General features: G+C 49.9%; 1 long non-coding RNA gene across 1 annotated transcript in view; it reads left to right on the forward strand.

Moving 5' to 3' along the window:
- The first annotated feature begins 63 nt into the window (after positions 1–63).
- Positions 64–19007, forward strand: part of LOC136310816 (uncharacterized) — a 37551-nt gene continuing 18607 nt past the window's right edge. The window contains exon 1 of the long non-coding RNA XR_010726615.1: positions 64–975. This is a non-coding gene — a long non-coding RNA (uncharacterized lncRNA). The remainder of the gene's footprint in view (positions 976–19007) is intronic.

Consider the following 19007-nt stretch of genomic DNA (forward strand, 5'->3'; position numbering starts at 1 on the left):
GGAACCACGACAGGCGACCAGAAATCAATCAAGAGAGTTGCTTTTACTGAAGGGAGACAGGATGTATGTGTGGGGGTGGGGGGATGGGGGCGGTAGGAGAACAAGCGTGAGGCTGCAGCCATGACCAGCTCCTGTTGATCTTGTGTCTGTTTTTCTTGGGGCCCCACGGGCCCAGGAGCAGAGGGAGCAGCCACGTGGTTCTCTGGGCTGTCCCAGTGCTTGCTGCTCTGACCTCACCAGCTCCTCCTCCTGGTGCTGACGCCCACGGCTTGGGAGGAGGGGCTTCTCTGGTCCCGGGAGGGCAAACCCTCTGTGGTCCCGAGCCCTGCCCACTGCCAGGCCTCTCTGGGAAGGCCCTGAACCTGTGGGCCCGCAGCTCTAACTCGGGGCCGAGGGACCACAGCCAGTCTTTAAACTGCTATCTGCCATCTCCTGGGTTGGGCGGATCTCGAGAGCATCCTTTGCACATTGTCCTTCCTGGGTCTTCTTATCTCTCATCCCATCAGGCAGGTGACCATTAGGTACGGGGAGCTGGTGAGGGAGCTGCCGGGACCCACGAAGGGTGCTAGGAGCCAGAGAAGCGCAGCGCGGGCTCCACCCAGCACTGCAAGGCAGGCTGGTCATCTCCTCCCACGGGTCACAGGCCACAGAGGCCCCTTCTCAGAGGCCGGGTTTATTCTCCAGCCCCAGCAGGCTGTATGGTGCCCGGTTTCCCGGTTGTGTGAGCAGAGAGCAGAGGGACGCTCGGATGGGCACGGAGAATTGGGACTGTAGGAAATGGCCATCCCAGAGCCACAACTGGACAGGACTCGGCAGGGACTTGAGAGGTCGACCAGCCATTTCTGTCTTACCACTTGATAATGCCGAAGGTGCGAGTCTGGTTTTGTGTTCATTTATGAAGAACGTGAAAGCGATCGAACGGGCGACATGGAAATCAAAATGATCAGGCCCCGAACTGTCACAGATACGGATCAGGTGTGTTCAGTGGGCAGTGGTGAGTGGGGCAGAAATGCCCACCCCGAGCTGGTGTCCTTTACTTCGCTCCTTTGGCATTTCTTTGCTATGGAGAGTGTCTTGAAACTTGTCCAGGTCAAGGCTGAGCTGGCAACAGCTTTCTCTTGGACAGTTGGGCTCCATTCAGTCCAGGGCCCAACATGTTGAAGTTTCCAGCTGCTGACATGTTTTTTTTTTTTTTTTAAAAAAAAAGACTTTCATAATTAGGCTTTTAAATTATTTTTCTGTTATGAGTGCATCATTTAATCCCAATAGGACTGGGAGTGGAGAAGTTGTGTGGGTCACCCCAGGTCACGACGCTCCTTACAAACCAATCAGGCCTTCCTTTAAGTCCTGGTTTGGTTGCTCCACCCTTTGGCCTCTCGGCTTGTCCAGTGAGTCTCTGTCCACAAATGACAACAGATGTTGCACTGCAAGCTGTTTTATGGGAGCTCTTCAGCACCCGTTATCACTGAGCTGCCCGACAGCCATGAGATGTCGTGGACAATTTCATTAGGACTTCTCAGCATCCTTCACTCTCTTTCCCAGCTTGGCTCCCCTTTTCCGAGGAACCATGCCTTCGTTATTCCAATGAATTGGATCCAGGGCCATAGCCGTAGACCCTGCCTCCCACCAAAAATATATCAAATCCAACAAAAACAGGGCCCTTTGTGGCACCTCAGTGCCCTGGCTGCAGTGTTTGTTTCAAGGACGTATGTGTGACCCCAGCTGGGCTAATCCGCGTTGATCTCAGGGATTTTGTACTTTGAGCTGGAGGGATGACCCTTTTCCTCTTGGGTAATCACTGTGCACTATGAGACCAGAGCTGAGTGCAGACAGTGCTCCGGGCTCGTGGAGAAAGCAGTTTTGGAGAATGATGCCAGCCAGAGGCCAAGGAGGGGGAGAATCCTGAACTGTTGGAGGCCTTCATTTTGATTCACCCTGCTCTTCCTGCCAATATGATTCCCCTTTTCTTCTAAGCCAGTTTGAGTTATCTTTCTAGGACATCCAGTCAGAGAGCTCTCAGTGAGAGGCCAGCAGGAGCGATTTCTGGGGCAGTGACTGGGACAGTGGTGGAGGTGGCAGATAGGCTGCTTTGAGAGGCTGTTAAAGAAAATGCCCCAGTCGATGGTATGCAAAAAAAGGATCTACCTCTGTATGGTGCAAATGACAAAAAAACCCTCCAACTTAAACTGGTTTAGACAATAGAGTTTATAGCTAATGTATAAATAATTCAGGAGTCTAGAGAAAAGTCCTCCTTCAGATGATGCTTGATCCAGGTTCTAATGATGTCCCTGAAGTCATTTTTATAACCCTCTCTAAATTGCCTTGCTTGTGGTACTCAGAATGACCTCAGAACCTTCAGGCTTCAGCTTTCCCCCTGTGGTAGCAGCAGGCCTCAATTTCAGATCTTCAGAGAGAGAGGATGTTTTTACCACAGGTTTCGCACAAGTGCTGGACTTACTCTTCCTGATGGCCCAGGCTGTCTCCGAATCCCATGCTTGAATCAGCTCCTGGCCTGGGCAGGGGCTTATGTTGCAGGAGGATATGGGAGGCAATTCCATGTAGACTCCATGGCAGCGAATGGAGGAGGGAGAGTTCTCCAAAGAAAACTAGAACACTGTTAGTGAGAGAAGCCACGGTGGGATGTGATGGGCACAGCAACACATGTCCACTGCCACCCTTACTGCTGAGGCCGCCATGTTATATAGACTTAGGCTGGGATTGGATGAGAAGCTGCAGGCAGCCTAGCTTGGATACCGACAAGCTGAAGTGAGGTTTTCAAAACAAATGCAGAAGAAACACACTTTGGAGTCATCTGCCGCCACTTGGCCTAGGGATGTCATGTGTTCTAGGTGGCCATCTGGCCGCATAGCAGGTGATATGTAAACCAGACTTCCCCCTCACACCCAGACCCCCGTGTGGCAGAGCAGGATTCTTCACCTTAGCCCTCTGGCACTCCTGACTCTATTGTTCATTGGGGTCAAAGCCGTGTCCTCTCTCCAGCTCTCCCAACCTTCTGCACATCACCTCCTGGGGCTGGGCACTAACTAGCTGGGCACAGGCCTGTCTGTCTTCAGCAGAGGGCAGGCTCTTTGGGGAAAGGAACGGGCGGGCCATGTTTATGAACTCCTCATGCTGACAACTGAGGCTCCAGTGATGTCTGCCGAATCAACATTGTTAGGGTTTAGGCTAACTTTTGTGAGTTTTAAATTCCAGCCAGCTAAACTGTGTTGAGTGCCCTGACTGGTGATTAGGAAGATAATGACTTCAAAACATGGTGCAGGTTTGTCACTTCAGGACACCTGACCTTTCCGAATGCCTGAACAGATGTTGCTTTTGCATTATGCATAATAGGGAATAATTAGATTATTGGTAGGATTCCTCTCTTGGGACCTTCCACAGATCTTTTAAAAACATGAGTTAAAATCACATCTCTTCTTATGGAAAGATATCCAGGATATATATTCAAGTGACCAAACAAATTATAGAACAGTAGGTAATATAATCCCCCCAGTGGTTTGTTGCACAAAAACCACTGATAGGCTACAGTCCAGACTGTGAACAGTGATTCCCTTTGGCGAACGGGATGGGGAAGGGCACTTTTATTTTTTTACTTCATTTCTTATTGTTTTTATCTTTGACAGTGAGTATGTATTACTTTTGCAATTAAAAAAATACTAATATTATAAATTAACGTCTAGAATAAAATAAAAATAGCTATTGTAGTAGGCATGGTGGATTGGTGTTGACCATTCATTACAGTCTCCTTCTGGTCTCCTGTCCATACCTCAGTAGCCAAAAATGGAAAAACTACATTTCCCAGACTCCCTTGCAGCTAGGATTCTGGATGTGATTTACATTTAGTCCGTCAGACACCCTTAGGTGAGATTTGGAAGGGGAATGTGAAGCAGGCACTGCTCTGCTGCTGCTTGTGCTGAGAAGCATGAGTGAGGAGGAAATTGGCTCTATTGGGGTGGTGGTTAAAAGAAAACACAATGTCCAATCACTCATTTTGTGGGGCCAGGGGGAGAGCACCAGTTGCTGGTCTGGACTGGAACTTTCCAGTTCAGCAAGTAGCTACCTGGTGGTCAAAGAGTCAGCTGCTCCCTTGTGGCCTGATTCTGCTGTGGACTGGAAACTGTACGTTTGTCCTGCCCTTCCTGTCATTTTACAAACTGTAATAAACCCTTTTCTGTTTAAACTGGCTAGAGCTTCTGATTCCTTTAGAAAGCATGAGAGAATTGTTTCTTTAATTTTTTTCTTTTAAATTTTTTATTTATTGATTTTTTTTTTCCAAAGCTGGAAATGGGGAGGCAGTCAGACAGACTCCCGCATGTGCCTGACCGGGATCCACCTGGCATGCCCACCAGGGGGCGATGTTCTGCCCCTCTGGGGCGTCGCTCTGTTGCATCCAGAGCCATTCTAGCGCCTGAGGCGGAGGCCACAGAGCCATCCCAGCGCCCGGGCCATCTTTTGCTCCAGTGGAGCCTCGGCTACAGGAAGGGAAGAGAGAGACAGAGAGGAAGGAGAGGGGGAGGGGTGGAGAAGCAGATGGGCACTTCTCCTGTGTGCCCTGGCCGGGAATCAAACCCGGGACTCCTGCACGCCAGGCCGACGCTCTACTGCTGAGCCAACCGGCCAGGGCTATTTATTGATTTTTAAAGAGAGGGGAAGGGAGAGGAGAGAGGGAGAGAGAGAGAGAAAGAGGAGGAGAGACAATGATTTTGTTGTTCAACTTATTTGTTCATTGGTTGATTCTTGTATGTGCCTTGATGAGGAATTGAACTCACAACTTTAATGTATCAGGACGATGCTCTAACCAGCTGAGCTACCCAACCAGGGCTGGTTCTTTCTTTTATGTTCAACTAGGGAGACTTCTTAAAGTTCCTTTCTAGTAATTTATGAAATCTGATGACACAAGTGGAAAGGGTCAGGAATGTGGTCTCTGAGCCTCCGAAATCATGTCTCTGCCTTTCCTCTCCTGTAGACGTACCGTTTCACTCTCTCCGGCCATTTCACAGTTTCATTTCCAGCCACTTTGCAAGACTAGTCTTCCTAAGCAACACCCTAGGCCAAGTGCAAATGGAACACAAGGAAAACATAAGGAAATAGTAAGGGCGTAGTCTACTGGTCCAACTAACATTAACAATAGATCCCTTTGACAGAAGAATGGACAGTGCCTCATATTTTTCCTTTGGGTTGTGTTTCTATTTTTTAAACCCTTTATATATATAATTTTTTTTAAGTTAGATGGCCTTTGTAATTACTCATGTTTATCTCAGAGACTTCCGTCTGGAGGACAATGCAGAATTCCCTTCCCTGACGGGGTCACCTTGGCAGTCCAAGGCTGGGTCTGAAAGCTTGAGTGAAATTGGAACTTGGAAGTGTTGTCATCTGGCCAAGGCCCCAGAGTCACAGTGCTTCCTAGGACCTCCTCCACCGGCTCTGCTTTGCCCTGCACTGTGGACAAGGCCCACCGGGGGTGAGGACAACGGAGATGCAGAGACCCGACTCGGGACCAGGTTCGGTGACGCAGATCCACTTTATTCAGGAAGCAAGCTAGCTTATATACACAGGTTCAGCCTATAGGGTGTTACAGCGTGTCCTTCGCAGCCAATGGCTGGAAAGATCAGGGAGCTGCCTGGTTGGCACTGAGTCACTTCCTTATAGTGGGTGAGCTCCCTCCTGGGTGTGCCTAGGAGGGTTTTAGGTGCTGGAGTGTTCTCACAGCATTGCATCAGCCACAGCTGCCAGGAATGCGCTCTGTGCTCCACCTACACTGCACCACCTTCGTCCTAGCAACCCCCACTGTCCAGCCCAGCACTTTGCAATTTACGAAACACTTGTATTCCTTCCCATTTGACAATTATCACAACCCTGCTCAGCCTCAGTGCAGAGATGAGGAGACTAAAGCACAGAGGTTTGGGGGCTTGCTCACGGTGACACAGAAGCAGCAGGTGTTGAATCAAACTTTCTAACCTAAAGTCCCCGGTGTTTTCTAGAATGTGGGCACATGGCCACTTATGTTTTATTCTATATGGTCTTATCTAGCACATTGCCAGTGATGGCCTACAGTTTCCCTCCGACTCTGCGGTCAGTGTTCAAATCACCCCTGGGTATCTTGTAAACTGGCCTAGGTTACTTGGCCTCTGGCTCCAAGTCACACAGTTCTCCAAAGTGAACAGCACCCATGGGTAGCTGTCACCCTCCATCACTCCTCCTTTCTCTGGCTGAGCACCCACTGGGTTCTGGGAAGAGAAAGATGGGATGTTTCCAGCAGTTAATTCTCTGTGGCCACTGGATGTCAGTGCTGATCTACGCCTGCTAACTGATCCTCTTCCCAGGCTACGCAGAGCCATCTGCACGAGGACTTAAAACGGAACAGGAGAGGCACCTTGATCAGCAGCAAGGCGTGCAGGGACCGCGTGTTTTAATGAAGCATTGGGTCTTTCTGGCCACCAACCTTTCTGCACAGACTTCCCAGCCGAAACCCCAGTTCATCTCGTTCCCCCCAGATCTTCCCGGATAAACTTCCTTCTGCTTGTGCTCAGGCTTCCCTTCTGTGACCATAGCCTCCCAGCTGCCTTTGTTGTTCCCTACTTCCTGTCACACCTACACACACACGCGAGCATGCATGCGTGCACACACATGCACACACACTCTCACTTAGTTCTCTACTCTTCTGCCCGTGTTCTTGCCAGACTGCAATTCTCTCACCCTCCTGTCAACCTATCCACATTTTCCTCTGTTCCGTCTTAGTTTTAAAAAAACAAACACGTTATCTGGGTATAATTCACACACCACGCAGTTCATCTATTTAATGAGTAAGCTTCAATGATATTTAGTATATTCACAAATATGTGCAATCTTTGATAGTTAACTTTTGGACATGTTCATCACCTCAGAAAGAAACCCTGGACGCTTCATCTGTCGCCTCCCAACCCCCCAGCGCCGCACGGTCAGACTTAGGCAGCCAGCAGTCTACCTTCTTTCTCTACGTACTTCCTTGTTCTGGACATTTCATAGGAACAGAATTGTACACGTGGTCCTTCTGTGGCTGGCTTCTTTCACTTAGCATGTTTCCAAGGTTTACCCGTGATGTAGCATGTGTCAGTGCTTCATTCTTTTCTTTCTTCTTTTCCAAGTGAGAGAAGGGAAAATAGAGAAACAGACTCCCTCATACTTTCAGATTAGAATCCACCAGCTAGCCCCATTTGGGGTCGATTCTTTGCCTATCTGGGGCCATACTTGCAACCAAGCTATTTTTAGCACCTGAGGTGGAGGCTCCACAGAGCCATCCTCAGTGCCCAGGGCCAAAGTGCCCGAACCAATCAAGCCATGGCTGTGGGAGAGGAAGAGAGAGAGATAGAAAGAGAGAGAGAGAGAAGGGAGAGGGGGAGGAGTGGGGAAGCAGATGGTTGCTTCTCCTGTGTGCCCTGACTGGGAATTGAACTCAAGACATCCACATGCCAGGCCAACACTCTCCCACTGAGCCAACTGGCCAGGGCCAAGGTTAATTCTTTTTTTATGGCCAAATAATGTTATATAATTCTCCCTGTCTTTCAAGGTATAGCTTAATTTCAGCTTAATCCTCACCTCCTTCAGGAAGCCTCTGTGACTCCTCGGGCCCTCGTGACCTCTCCCTGGGACATTTACCCCTGCGGCATGGATTCACTCTTGATTCCTGAGGGAAAGTCTTTCATCCCCGTTAGACTGTGTCACGGGCCAGTTCCCTGGGAAGCAGAGATTTGTGTAAGAAACTTGCCGGGGAGTGTTCTCAGGGCCAAGCTGCTGGAAGCTGACAGCTGCAGGAAGGGACAGAGAAGCTGATCTGCAGTGCCATCTCAGCCAAGGTCCCAGCCAAAGTCCCAGCCAAGGTCCCAGCCAAGGTCCCAGCAAAGGTCTCAGCCAAGGTCCCAGCAAAGGTCCCAGCCAAAGTCCCAGCCAAGGTCCCAGCCAAAGTCCCAGCCAAGGTCCCAGCCAAGGTCCCAGCAAAGGTCTCAGCCAACCTCTTGGAGCTCTGGAGCTGGGAGAACCCTCAGAGTGGGGCGAGGGCCGGGCCTTTATAGCCCCTGTCAACACTCGTGGGCTGCAGCTGCCCTGGGAAGAGGGCCCAGCGTTGGCCAGTTGTCTCTCTTTAGCCAAGGGCAGGTCCTGGGGAGGAGCTCAGCTGACAGCTGATAATGGGCTCAGAGATGTGAGGCCACCTGTTAATAGTAACTGACATCCCCAGGCAAGCTGGCTCCTCATTCCAAATTCTGTAGCCTGTAGCCAGGTACTTGGCCTTCCCAACCTCTATCAGTCATTTTCAGCAGGTGCTTCCTTGCTTGAGGACACTGGTGAGACCCTGAAGGCTGAGAAAGGGTGAGAAGCAGTTTTCAGGGCCACTCATGCTGTCAAAGGTGTCCCTGCTGTTGACCTTGTGACCTCAGCAATCAGACGGCAGAAAGCCATTTTAGAATCAGAGGTTGTTTCGTGCTTCCCCCCCCCACCCTGTGTCTTTTCTTGAGGATTTCAGTTGAGCAGTCAAAATGTATTTTTCAAATTCTGTAAATGGCCACAGGCTGGGTGTTGGGGAGTCTGTGGTGGGTGATGAGTGTGGAGGCAGAAGGTGGTCAGCCAGCATGGTCTGCATTCAGATGCACCATTTTTGGCTTGTCTCACCTTGAAATGGGGTTTTCACAGAGGGAAGTATGGCACAGTAGACAGATTCTCTCTTTTATAAGATGTCATGTGACTATTCTTGCGTGCAGTTATTCTTTTAAAATAATTTGTAATGGCCAAGCTCGCTGCCATAATCAGTTTCTATTTCCATTATCAAGCCAATTTTGGAGAGTGATGGTGTCACCTCAGTGCTTAAACTTGATCTTTCTCTTTTTTTTTTTAAAAAAAGGAAGTAGTTTGCATGGATATTTTAAGAAATTAAGGGCCTGGGCATTTGGGGGATGGCTTAGCAATAGAAATTTCAACAAAACAAGGATATCAAGTAGGTTTCAATTCTGATGTCAACTTTAATCAATTGGTAGTGGGTGACTCGAGTTTTGTGTTGAGAAGAATTCTGAGACCATGTCCTACATCCATGGGGAAAATCTGTGATTGACTAGTGATGTCTGTCATGAATCTGCATGTGGGAGGGGCCAGCTGGGAGGGAACCCTGCAAACATTCACTTATAAACTAGAGTAACCTTACAGATGTTTTCTCCCAACAGGAACCCCTTACTTCTTTGCAGCGTTTGATAGTTTCAAAAGCACTTCCCATGTGCTTTACTTCCATTTAACCATTACATCAACTCTGTGAACTCAGGAGGGCTAATCTGTCTCCATACTAATGAACTTATCCATTAAGTATGTACCGAGCAATCACTGTACTAGACTGTGGCGGGTAATCTCTAAGGGGGACCGCCACCAGTTTCTTCCCTTCCTGTCCGTGCATGCTGCCGCTCACCAGGAACTGGAAACCTCCCCTTCCCCTCCAGTCTGGGCTGTTCTTAGTGATGTGCTTGACTCACGAGGACGCAGCTGAAATAATGTTCTAGTGACGAGTCTTAAGAAGCCGTGACGTTTCAACCCGTCTTTGTGAAATATGTGCTTGCAGAGCCCTGGTCTGCTACATGAGGAATGTGGCTGAGCTGTGACAGGCCCTGAGGCTCGAGAGTAGTCCGGCTGAGCCTGACTTCCAGCTGTCCCACTAAGACACCAGATGAGAAGCCATTTGGACCCTCCAGACCAGTCTAACTGCCAACTAAACACCTCTGGGCCATCCCAGTTGAGGCTGTGTGCAACTGAAGAATTACCAAGCTGCCTGAATTCATGATGCAGAGAATCCTGAGGGGAAATGGTTGTTGTTTTAAGTGCATACACTTTGGGGTAGTTTGTTATGTAGCCGTAGGCAACCGGAACATTGATACTAGGCTTTCAGAGATGAGTAAGACCCAATTTCTGCCCATAGAGAGCTCCAGGTCTCCTGGGAGAGGTGGGCACAGGAACAAACAAATCATAATTCGGTGCAGGAGATAGACTGGGAGCGCAGAGCACAGACCGCTTACTCCACTTCAAAGGGGCCAGGAAGGCTTCCCGAAGGGGTGAGCTATCCGTCTGGGCTAGAGTCCCACTGCTCTGGGGACACAGGCCCACAAGAGGTAATTTTTTTTTTTTGGAACTCCTCCAATTCCTAGAAAAAGCTCTCAGTGGCCAAGTCTGTATGAGGTGACTTGTTTCCCTGCCCACAGCGGATGGACCCGGGGGAACAAGTACTCAGGACGGACCAATCAAGTTTCCTCCCCCAATAAACGGAAATTTGGAATGGAGAGTCTCAGAGGCTGAGTCATCGGAGCCAGATTATGAGGCTAGCGCCCTGCTGAGCGGGGTGTCCCAGCCTTGGCTCTGGGGACATGTTGGTCCAGTGCTTTACAGGACATTTCGCAGCATCCCTGGCCTCCACCCGGCAGGTGCCTCCACCACCTCACCTCCAGTCATGACAATCTGAAATGTCCCCAGACACTGCCAAATGTCTCCTGGGTGACAAGCCCCCACTGAGAACTACTTTACTTGTCCAGAAAGCCCCCAAGATTCACGAGCTGTCCTATCCCTGTCCTTATTGAGATATGGCAGTTAAACTCTTCTTTTGAATCTGAGCGGCATTCCGGAGCCTTCTAATAATTTGGTGTCAATTTTGATATCTTGCAACCCAAAGAATCCTTACTTCTACAGTTTTGAAGGTTAGAATGGGGTTCATTATACCTGCAGGACTTGGGAAGGTGTTTCCGGTAGAGGAACGGTGTGTCTGCAAGCATGAAGCGGCACTCTGGAAGCATTATGATGGCCAGAGCTGCCCGTGGGGGTGGGGTGGGCGGGAGGGGTACACGGTCATGCTCAAGTTTGAGGCCAGGTGACTGTGGCTCTGGGAACCTCCCTAATGTACCCAAGGTCAGCACTTGCCACTAAACCAAAGGCCTCCCGCCGCCTTCTCTTATATCAGGATGGAAGGCTATTAAAGGCTCACGCCCGGGAATTTAGAGGATTACGTCCCACTGAGACTATTCCTCCCTGCTAGAGAATTAGTCGCTTCTAGACTTGAACCCCATCCATGTTCTACAGACAAACTGAAGTGGGGGACTGAAGGCAGCGTGAGTTTTGCTGGATCCCACGTGTCTTCTCAGTGGGAGGCAAATGTAGAGTCCCTCAGACTCGAGGTCCCCAATGAAAGTGTCGCGCTGTCCCCTTGGCCATGTATCCGTGTGTTCAGGTGTGTGCAAGGGCCTTTGGGTCACAGAGCTCGGAGACAAGTTACAGGGCACGTTTCGAGGTGCCCACTTCTTTCCAGGGAGCCGTGCCACAGGGACCTGCTGTCCCTCGGAGACTGACTCGGCCCCTCTTAGCTTCAGGCTCTATGTCTCTTGTTACTTACCCAGTAGCAGATTTTCTGCAAGTCTCACGTTCAGGTTCCCGGGAGAGTCTAGTTGTTTGAGGCACTGCTCTAGAATGGAGCGTTGACTCCTGGCAAACTACAGACCACTGCCTTTGGGGGCTGTGTCCATTTACAGGTGAACGAGGTACAAACCGCAGGGGACCCTCAGAAGAGGCTTCCCAAGCTGCCCTAGAAGGGAAGTGTCCTTGGCAGTCACAGGGATGAGCGCCAGAGTCAGGGCTGAGCTACACCACTGACCTCCCCTTGCAAACTGTAGGCCGTGGCTCTAGATCCAGTATTTTTGGGTCCCAACCAATTGGCCACACCCAGCAGCCCCGGACCAGGTATGCCTAGGGGCGGCCACTTTAGAGAAGTTAGCATCCAAGAATAAATTCCCTTGGGAAACTCCATGGGCAGCTTCCCCTCAAAAATAAGACTCATTAAGAGCTTGGGGAGCTGTTAATTGCCGTGTCAGGCCAAGATGTGGTGCTGCCTGATGAAAAATAATGAAGTCCCTAAAAATTCCAGCTCCCTCACTGTTGCCCATTCCCTTGCTTCCTCTCCCCCCTCAGGCCCAGGCACGGGTCCCGCTGCCCCTCCAGGGACCCTGGCTGTGCTGTGCGGAGACCTGCCCTTGGACAGGCATGTTCTCAGAACACGCACACTTCAGCTGTTCCGCTGAATTGTAAAGCTATTCATCTGAAAGTTATGTTTACAAAGGACTAAAGACTAAATCACAGAGCTGGCACTCGTTTCAGAAAAGCAGGAAAGCTCGAGAAATTCATCCAGTCTCCGTAAAGCTGTGACTTTCGGTTGCCACGGGAACGGCCACCTCCTCTCTATCCTGGTCCTACACTGGAATGGGTCAGAGGAAGGATGGAAGACAGTGCGGTGGGACAGAAAGAGCCCGGGGGGGGGGGGGGGCTGGGAGGCCTGTGTTCTAGTGCCGGTTTCAAGACTAACCAGCTTCTGAAACTGGAGTGTTAAACTACAGATCTCACAAGACTTTTGTAGCACGCACATCGCTTCTCAACACAGTGCCTCTACAGGGTCTAAGGTACTAAGGTCCCAAGGGGATCTAGCATGAGAAATCACTTGGTACTTGTGGGGATTCTCGCCTAGTGTAGGCTAAGGTGGGAGGAGAAAGGTGGAGGGGAGCAGAGGCTGTCTCTCTCCCCTTGGCCACCAGGGGGCAGCACCTAACTTAGGCTCAGGCAACTAACTGGCTTTGCCTCCTGTGACTTGGAATTCTGAGAGGGATCCTCAGAGGTGGGCTCAGGTGGAGGTGATCAGGCTGGCAGCAGCTGAGTTGCCAGTGCGACGGCGGTGGTGGGGAGTGCCCAGGGTGCAAACAGCGATGTCTCAATCAAGCTCTTCCTGTGGCATAAACATGACTGTGCTCTCACTGTTAACTTCTGTGGTTCTGCCTTTTGTCTCCATTACTCAATTTTGTGAGCAATGCAATACCTTCATCAGCTTCTCAAATAGGTCTTTGAATGGTAAAGCATTAAAAGTCACAGCTACAGTCCTGGCCAGATAGCTGGGTTCTTTACAGCACTGACCCGAAGCGCAGAGTTTGCCTGTTGGTTCCCTGGTCAGGGCACATAGAGGAACAGATCAATGTGCCTGTCTCTCTCTCTCCCCCCCCTTCCCCTCCCTCCCTCTCCCTTCCTCTTTCACTAAAGTCAATTTAAAAAAAAAAGTCACGGCTATGTAATCTTTCTGCCTTTAAGAGCCAAGTTAGCCAAGGCTATTTGGGTTGCAAGTGCTGGAAACCAAACTTAAGCTGACTTGTTCAGATGGAAATTTAATGACGTGCCTGCTGGAGGAGCTCAGGGACCCGAGGGAAGCCCAGCAGTTTTGGGGTCTCCGGGACCGGGTTCAGGACCACGTTGCTCTCAATTCCGCTTACCTCCGCTTGGCTGATTTGCTTGGGTGAATGAGCTTTCTTCACGTACCATGGAGGTGGCCCCTGGCAGCCTCAATTTCTTCCCAACTACAACTCAGCATTAAAAATCCCGGGGAAGGATTTTGAGCGCGCTGTGTTGGGCCTTACACTCATGTGAGCATTGGAGCAACCAGAGGGCCAAGGGAGCCATGAGCTGGGGTCAGGCGGGCCCACACTGCTTGTCTACCCTTGTTTTGTGGGGTGGAACAGTGATGGTGGTACTGCCGGGCTCCCACAATGGGAGCTTCAAAGGGGTGTGTGTGTGTGTGTGTGCGCGCGCGCGCGCGTGCGTGTGCACGCACGCTGGACAGTGAAAAATGTCAGACGTCTCCTACAGTGTCATTACCATTTTAGAGGTTAGGAAAGTGAGCCTCTGTAAATGCAGAAGGAGGCGAGGGCGGTAGAAGGAAGATTTGAACTTGAGTCTCCGATTCCAGGCACAGTAGACACTGGTTCTTCTCTTTCTAAATAGTTGCGGAAGGATTTATGAAAGCTCGCGTTAGGCATAACCTTTCTTTGGCTCACACCGTTCTGAAAGCTTTGCAGTTTACAAGTAGCAGTCCTTCAGCAGCCTTGGGCCTCGCCCATCACTCACAAGGGGAGGTGCTGCTCAGCCTCCCGGGGTCTCAGCGGCTCTGAGAGCTCCCACTGGGGTGGAGGAGGAAAGCCTGCCTCTAAAAAGAGTTAAGCAGAAGAATCCGGTGTTAAGCACTTAACACTTGGGACCTGATAACAAGTAAACATCTGATAAGGTTACTATCAAGTAGTCATATGATGTGATAGTGATATGATAGTTAATCATAGCACTACATCAGAGCCCAGAGGGTGGGGCTGCAAGGTCCTGGTGGCCTCCCGGAGGGAGTGCAATGTGGCTTCTTCAGGGCTATTTCCACGGGCTCCGCGGTTGGTCTGCTTGTTTACACGCTTGTGCTCAGTCTCTTCCCACTCCCCCCAAAGAAGCTCCAAATGAGGGCTTTGTCTGTCTTCTTCTGGACCAGCGCCAGACACACAATGCTCAGTAAACACTTCCCGGCTGGCTGGCTGGATAGAGGGAATGGAAGGAAAATAGTAGTTTCTAGTTAAAGAATGAGATATTTGGAATTGTTATTATAATACATCTGGTAATTCCACTCAAGTGACAGTTTATTTTCTACTGAGTAGACCAGGTGTGGCCAAACAGAGCACACCCGCACGGACGGGGCCTCTAAGTGGTTATAGGAGGCCCCACGGCGGCGAAGGCGGTCCCTGTGGCCCCTCCCACAGTGAACTTCCTGCTATAGAACGCTAGGCTGCTCTAATTGACCTTGAAAGAGGTGGTGTTTAGAGCTGCGACTTAGCAGCCATTGATCTTGAATTGAGTAAGTCTGGGTTTTGAAAAGGAGAACGACAAGAACAGGAACAAAGAACCCCATGCATGGAGGACTTCACTCCATCCATTCACCCCCTTGGTTCCACACATTTAATGGCTGTGCTTTTAAAAAAATAAACAAACAATTAATGAATTACTGGAGAGAGGGAAGAGGAATGGGGTCCAACTTTCTCCCAGCAGGAGGGCAGATTGGCTGCCCAGAGCCCCGAAAGGGCATTCCTGGGCCTCATTAATTTTAACTGGAGGGTCTGTCCACTCCCCCGAGAGCGGGCAGCTGATCTGGGCTCGGCGGGTTGGGGCTTTGTCAGCGATTGTAAACTCTTTAGACCTGCTTTTTCTGTGGCCGTTCCAGCACTTGGCAGGGCCCCCAGAAAGAGCAAAAAACTTGGGTTCTCATCTTGGCTCTGCCCGGTTGAGCTTGACTGTGCAAGTGACCTCGCTTTTGTGGCCTCTAATCACTCATCTGTGCAATGAGGGGGTTGGACAAGAACAGTGGTTTTCAAACCCTTTATTAATTTTTTTTGTCCTGGAATCGGTTCTTTAAACAAAAACTAAGTGGGCCACCTCCCCTACCCCCCCACAATACCTGAAAACAAAGTTGCAACAAAAGATGGGGTGGGGGGGCAGCATGGTCCCGTGCTCCCCCACCTCCAGTCTCCATTCTGAGTGGGGGAATGGAGTACACAGCTTTTGCAGTACACAGTTTGAAAACCCCTTCAGGCTCCCATCCAGCTCTAACGGAAGTTGGTCCTCATCAGAAGGAGCCTAAGGCTTGTAGCAGCTAGTAATAGGAACCTGACAAATGAGGGCATAAGCAGATTAGGAAGTTATTTATTCATTTACTTGATAACCAGACGTCTGAAGGCAGGAGCTCCTGGGCTAGAATGGCAGCTAGCTTCACAGCATCATCGGGGAGGAGAAGCCCAGCTTCCTTCCATCTTTCTGCTGCATCATTTTTGAACACATGGCTGCCCCTCCTCAAATTGGGCTCATGGTCAAAATATGGTTGCTGAAGCGCCAGACATCACATTCACATTCTAAACAAGAAAAAGGGGGCAGGGAAGAAGGGCAGACAGGCATAGGCCAATTCAGTGTGCTCCCTATAAAAAGCTCTCCTGGGAGCATTACTGGGGACTCCGGCTCTGGCTCTTTGGCAAGAACTGTGTCAAATGACTACTTCTGGCTACAGGGGAAGCCAGAAAACGTTATCATTATTATTTTTTAAGCCCAGGTATATTGGCACATAGCATAAAACCAAAACCAGGGTTCTGCTAATAATGACAACGGTGGAGGACTGCATAGGCCACACGAGAAAACAGCAGGACAGCTAATATCTACTCAGTGCTTGTCAAGATCCGGGCACCCTGCTGAGAACTTTATATGCATCATCTCATTTAATTCTCCTAGCTGCCCGGTGAGGCAAACACTCACCATTTCCATTTTATACCTGAAGATGGGGCTCCGAAAAATTAAAAGGCTTGGCCAAGATCTCATGACACATGAATGATGAAACCGGGATATTAACCCCGGCGGCACCTGATGCTGCAGGCTCAACAGTTTTACCCGCCGTATACACCGCTATGGTGAAGACAGTAAAGTAAATTACAGCCAGACCTTTCAAAGCTATTTCAGGGTCCTTTAAAGAGGGCACCCCACCCAGAGTGCCAAATCCTGCCCTTTCTGCTCTCCTGCAGTTTCTGTACGTCTTCCTCCTGGGGACAAAGGCCACGGTGACAGACTGAATTGGCTCTGATGTGCTTACCAGAAGGTAGGGATTTGAGATACGGTTTGGAGAGAGTTCAGGGGAAAGGTTTTCAGGGACTAGACTTGCAGGAATGATTTATGAAGCGAGGTGAAAAGAGCTGAATGTATGTGGGCTGGTGCGTAGGAAAGATGAGGGGGGAGGAAGACGGCACTGGACTACAATACGGAGACAGTCCCTGTGTTCCGAGCGCGGAGCGATAGGGGCGGGTGACAGTCTCCCTTCCCCCATGTTCCCGAGCCCCAGGGGAGGGCGACCACAGTGAGAGGCAAGGGGGTCGTGACTCCCATCCGGTTGAAGAAGGAAAACTAGCTCTTGTCTCTACCAAACAGATACTTATTCAGGGCTTGCTCTGCCTTCAGCTCTGTGGTGGGACGTGGCAGAGGATCCTGCCTTCAGGGCACTTAGGTGACACTTTCCTCTTTTATCCTCCCCGACAACATGATCCCCATTTTGCAGATGAGAACACTGAGGCAGAGCTGGCTCAAGTGGCTCCAGGTTCAGATGCTATCCCACCCCGCCGGTACAGCAGCTGGCACATAGTAGGCGCACAGCAAGTGCCCTCTCTCCACATCTAACGACGTAGCTTATAACCCAAACCATGGACATAGCCCCTTGTCAGGATTTCTCTTAAGGGAAGTCCAACCTCAGTTTTGGTTCCTTTGTCAGGAGTGATACTTACCAAAGAGAACATGGAGACACACTCCTCCCAGACACAGGAGTCCTGCAAGCTAAATTCAATTCTCATGAGCCAACGAGGAATGGGAAAGCCACTAACCTCGGGTTCTAGTCTATACTTGAATTCATTTTTGTTACAAAAGGGGGCTTTCTGGGGTGTTGGTAACATTCTATTTCTTGACCCATTTGTAAAAATCATTGAGCTTTAAATAAAAATTTTAAATTGATGTTAGAGACAAACACTGATTTGTTTTACTTATTTATGTATTCACTGGTTGTTTGTTCTATGTGCCCTGACGGGGGATTGAACCCGCAACTTTGGCATATCGAGATGATGCTCTAACCAACTGAGCAACCCAGCCCGGGCCTCGTTGAGCTTCTTCATTTGTGTGCTCTTTATTAAAGCATGCTAAAGAAAGTTTCTTTTAAACACACGTGGCATCTTCAACAATTTGAGGTTCTAAGTTGGCATTCTGGTTAAGATTGTGATATGGCAGACACCAGAGGTGTCTCCTAATTTCATTCTCCTCACCTTTTTAGAAGGAAACTCTCAATTTTTAACTGGGCAAAGGGCCAGCTGGAATAAAAATATCTTCCAGCTTCTCTGGCACCTGGGTGTGGCCTTGTGACTAAGTGTTGGCCACTGGGATGTAAGGGAACTTTCAAGAAGTTACTTGTAGCAGGTAATGTACCCTTCTTTACTTCGCTTCTTTCTAGGTTGGATGTAGATGAGATGGCTGGAGCTTGGCAGCTGTTTTAGCCTAGGAGGTAGGAAATATGCTGTGGGCAGTGATGCACACAGCAGCTGGTCTTAAGGCATCAAGAAGCTCCCACAGGGGCCCCGAACTGGTTTCCTCCAGATCTCTTTTTATGAAGGTCAACAGACTTCTCTCTCACTTAAGCAAATGTTTTGGGTTTCCTGTTTATTGGAAGCCATACTTAATCCCAGTTGCTATGTGTGATGGGCCCGACTCAGTTTATTTCAAGGAGGCGAAGGAGAGTGTGCAATCAGCTTCACCTCTATTGGTAAAACCTTTGTTTCTCAAGTGGGGTCGTGGGCATACAGATGTTCATTATGTTATAGTTAGTTATACTTTTTGTATATCTAAGGAACACATATTAAATCTTTTTTAAAGATACTGATAGAAAAAGTTTCAAAGCAAGACCATAAGATACAGAAAGAGAATCAACTTTTGGCTTCACCCAGGCTCCGTGCTGGAGTTAGCTCTGGTGTTAGTGCCTGAGCAGCCTCTGAATACGCCTCCTGGACAGGACAAGCTAGACACGAAGGGCGAGGGCGGGTTCTGCCTGTGGGCACCAAACCCGGTGTTTGGAAGCAAGAAGAGAGGAAAGAGCACAAAGGCTGGGCACCACTCCCCACCCCAAGCTGCCACGACCCCGACCCTGTCGGGATTAGGTCAGCAGGAGGCTCCCACTGCAGGCAGATCAAAGAGAGATGCTTGACTCCCACCTCCCTGCCTCATCGCTCTGTTATCCACCAATCCTCACCTTCACCTTCACTTTAGGGGAAAAGAAGTATTTCAAAAAACACGTTTCCATTGCAACAGATTTGCCCAGATCTGATGAAAGTGAGGCAGGGATACAAAGCCTCCTCCAATCTCGCCCCACACTCAGAGGTAGCCATGGGGCGGTTGGCAAAGCCAGATTAAAGGCTGGCATCGCAGGGAGACCAGCCTGAAGTCTTCAGGCACTGTGTGCTCCGCCCGCAGAGGCTGGAGGCCGCACTGGCCGGGGAAAGGGCGTCTGCAGGGGGGGAAGTGGGGCCAGGAACTCCTTGAACTCGTACCTCTGCTGCGCCCCCGGGATCAGGCTGTTTCGGTAGAGG

The sequence above is a fragment of the Saccopteryx bilineata genome, chromosome 7 (genome assembly GCF_036850765.1).
Source record: "Saccopteryx bilineata isolate mSacBil1 chromosome 7, mSacBil1_pri_phased_curated, whole genome shotgun sequence".
In the NCBI taxonomy this organism is placed as follows: Eukaryota; Metazoa; Chordata; class Mammalia; order Chiroptera; family Emballonuridae; genus Saccopteryx; species Saccopteryx bilineata.